This window comes from Trichomycterus rosablanca, chromosome 2 (assembly GCF_030014385.1).
Source record: "Trichomycterus rosablanca isolate fTriRos1 chromosome 2, fTriRos1.hap1, whole genome shotgun sequence".
NCBI classification, from domain to species: Eukaryota; Metazoa; Chordata; class Actinopteri; order Siluriformes; family Trichomycteridae; genus Trichomycterus; species Trichomycterus rosablanca.
The window spans coordinates 15387058-15391284 of record NC_085989.1 but is presented as its reverse complement, the minus strand read 5'-3'; positions in this window follow the sequence as shown (position 1 = coordinate 15391284).

Here is a 4227-nt window from a genome sequence, read left to right as displayed (position 1 = left end):
ATAATTTATAAGCTGTCTCATGCCACAGCTTAAATAGATACTCCAAACCTTAAAAAAATAGGACATTTTGTAAAAAGCAATAAAAAAAGAATCTGTGATTTGTTAATTCTGTTTGAACTTTTATTTACCTGACTACAGTATAAAGAAATGATTTGCAATATTTTCACTTACTGACTTAATTGTATTTTGTAAATATAAACACATCTGAATCAAATCTGATGTCTGACACACTCAAAAAAGTTAGGACAGAGGCATCTTTACCCTGTGTTGTATCACCTTTCCAATCAATTACACTTTTTAGTGGTTTGGAAACAGAGGATACTAACTGCTGCAGTTTTGCAAGTGGAATGTAGTTGTCTATGTCTGATTCTCCTCTTCTTGATTTGCCATACATTTTCAGTTTGAGACACATTTGGACTACAGGCAGGCCAGTCTAACACACACACACTCTGTGTCTACAACGCTGTTGTAGAATTTGCAGAGTGAGACCTGTCATTGTTTTGTTAAAATAACCATAGTACATATGCTACCATCACATATGGAAGTCACCCATGCTGTGGGCACTGATGCATTCCTGTACCATGACAGATATTTGCTTTTGCACCTTTCACTGATGACAGTCTGGATGATGCTTTTCCTTTTTGGCATGAATAACTTAACATCTGGTTTGTTTGTTTTTTTTTACTGAAAGAGACTCAATCAAGAACATCTTAGTTAGGAAAATGTGATCTTAATGACTTTGCAATGGCATTGTTGTTGGTTCCAGAAAGGCTGAAAGGAAATTTTCATGCACAGTGTTGGTTTACACAGAATGTTGCAAAACACAATAAACTCCAAGTGAGCTGCTATTTTATAATTTGAAAGGTCTTGATATGAACAGGTTATAAGAGGTTAAAGAATGGCCAGGCTGATTTGAGCTGACATGAAGGCTATGGTAACTCAAACATTTTACAACCATGGTAAGCAGATAAGTGCACAAATTGTCAAACGTGGATGGGTTATAACAACAGAGGGCCACACTGAGTTTCACTTCTGTCAGCCAAGAACAGGAATTGGGAGCTACAGCTAGAGCAGGCTTAACAAAACCTGGCTTGATTTCAGTTTCTAAGGTGAGAATTTAGAACAAACATCATAAATTAATGGAATTACATTTAACTAAGACTATGAAAAAAAAGTAATGACTCCCACACAAAGACTCTGGGCATAAAGCAAGTTTTTTTTAATTAGAAATAGCAGTTTGTAAGTTACAAAAATAAAGTAATATTCTTTCTAAAAACTGTACAAGGAAAACAGTCTTTTCTGCAGCATTTAGGCTATGTGTTATTCCCCAGGTTTACAATGCACTGGTGAAACATTCAACATTTCAAAACACTGAACTGTGAAATAATCGAGCATTAAACACTTTGTATCAAATTCCATAAAGTTAATTCACATTTTTGGATGATTTTATTACCAAATCATTGCTGAAATGTAAACTGTCAATGAACATTTATACACTGTTAAATGTTAATGAATCTTATTCTCTACTGTATGCCATCTGTGTTATGAAAACGACTGGAAATTACAAATGCCTGGTACAGTAGACCCTTGAGTTACGAACGGTTTACCATACAAACATTTTGGGTTACAAACGATCTTTTTCAACTTAACGTACGGACAAAATTCGGATTACGAACCGAAATTCACAAAACACGTGACGTCACGAACAAGTTGACTCCAACCATCTCTCTCTATATATATATATACAGTGAGCGATCATTCGGACAGCGGACGGTGTTTTTTTCGGTGTTTTCTTTATATTTTGTAAAATTCAATATTAAAATGTCCCCAGAGAAGGTGCAGAGAAAGCGCAGTTTTTTGTTGTTGTATAATTACTCCTGGCAATAGCTGTCACTGTGTATCAGACAGAGGGGACATTGAGTAAGAGAGAAGAAGAAAGTAATTCTTTTGTGAAATTACACCTACAAAATACAACACTATTGAAATAAAGAAGGAAATATGAGAGAAATATGAGAGTTATTGTTGTTTCTGGTAGATACAATGTATTATGGTGTATGGTACAGCACATGTACTGTACTGAAATGTGATGTGTGTTTTATGTACAGTACTACTACTGTGTATTGTTGTTTATTATTGTTTATTACAGAAATGTCTATTCTATAATTTAAGATTAAGGGAAAATATACTAAAACAAAAAAGACCATTTAAGAAATTAGAAAGGTTAGGTAAGGGGGGGGGGGGGGGGGGGGTTGGGAGGTCTGGCACGAATTAATTCTATTTACATTATTTCTTATGGGAAAAACAGGTTTAACTAACGAACATTTTGACTTAAGAACAGCCCTTCGGAACCAATTAAATTCATAAGTCAAGGGTCTACTGTATTTAGGATTTGTGTAAATGATTTTTATACACTATTAGGCCAAAAGTATGTGGACACTTGTACATGAGCTTCTTGGACATCCTATTCCAAACCATGGGAATTAATATGAAGCCTCCTCTTACGGCTTTAACACCCTTAGCTCTTTTTTAAAAAGGTTTTAATAAGATTAAGAGCCAAATCAGTTAAAAAAGCGTTTGTGAGATCATGCACTGATGCTGGACGAGCAGGTCTGGTAACTCAATTGTTAAAATGTGTGTCCACATAATTTTGGCATAAAGTGTAGTAAATTAATACAGTTTTAATGGTGCAGTATTTTTATGTATGATACCCGATTGACAAAATCAGCTTATGGTTTACAGTTATAGTTTATAGTCACAGGAAGACATGTACAGTTGATAGAGAAAGGTGCAGTTGCAGTCTGAAGCAATATCAGTTCATATTTACAGTATAATACATTTTGCTCACTGATTTGTACAATTTCAATGCTGTTCTCATCTGACATTTCAGCTGTTCACACCAAGCTGTCATATTAATGCTGGGAAAACTGAAGTGGTGAAAGAGAACATACTATAAACATACTGTATACATACAAATATTTCCAGGAGTCATTGTCCCTGAGGAAATAGCAACTGGTCAACGAATAAACAAAATAACTGGAAAGAATGCACTGATATGAAAAAGAGCTCATTCAGTCTACCTCATTTAGTCTGTCACAGTGTGAGAGGATCCATCATCCTAGTGTAGGTTTAATCCTTAAACCTGAGATGTGCTGCCTCATATAGGCTACACCTACAGCCACAAAAAAGGTTTGTGATCTCTTTAAACGACCCCCAGTACTGCATGAGTTATTCACAAATAGTGATCTGATCTCTATCCAAGTCATAGAGATACATTCTGCCTCACTGATTAGGTTGTCTATTCATGCATTCCTCTTTCTCCCAATCTGTTTATATCCAATTGCCCAGTTGTATCTCTTCTACTGATGCAGACGGCAAGAAGACGTGTATAGTAGCCAACCGCTTCTTTTCTCCTGCACAGAGTAGTTTCACACAGAGAGAGGTTTCATGTACTGAGGAACACATACTACTTTCATTATGCACCTTCTCTGTGCAGGTACCTTCGACCGACCAGCAGAGGCCGCAATTGCGACCATCCCTCCCAGTTTGTTTGTTTGTTTATTAGGATTTTAACGTCATGTTTTACACTTTGGTTACATTCATGACAGGAGAGGGTTGTTTATTTATTACACAAGATTCATCAGTTCACAAGGTTATATCAAAGACAGCCATGGACAATTTAGTATCTCCAATTCACCTCACTTGCATGTCTTTGGACTGTGGGAGGAAACCGGAGCTCCCGTAGGAAACCCACGCGGACACGAGGAGAACATGAAAACTACACACAGAAAGGACCTGGACCGCCCCACCTGGGGATCGAACCCAGGTCCTTCATGCTGTGAGGCGACAGTGCTACCCACTTCGCCACCATGCCGCCCCCCTCCCGACAGACGTAACAAAACTGCAAATAGTGTTTACCTCTACTATTGTTTTAAATAAAGGTCAGTACACATTTATCAGTAATTCATGCAGCAATTCAGATCATTCTAAGTTTTTCTTGCATGCCTTTCTTTTTTATTAGTCTCTTGTGGATGACTACTTTTTTATGCTGTGTGATTTTTCACCACACATGAAATGAGATGAAGTGCATGGACAGAATCATTTATAGGAAATGTATTTTCATATAAATAATGACCAGTTGGTTCAGTTTTAACATGCAGTAATTTGATGAAATGTATTCCTAAAGGTGGGCAAAATATTTGTGGTATTAGAAGTAAGTCTAGACAGCAT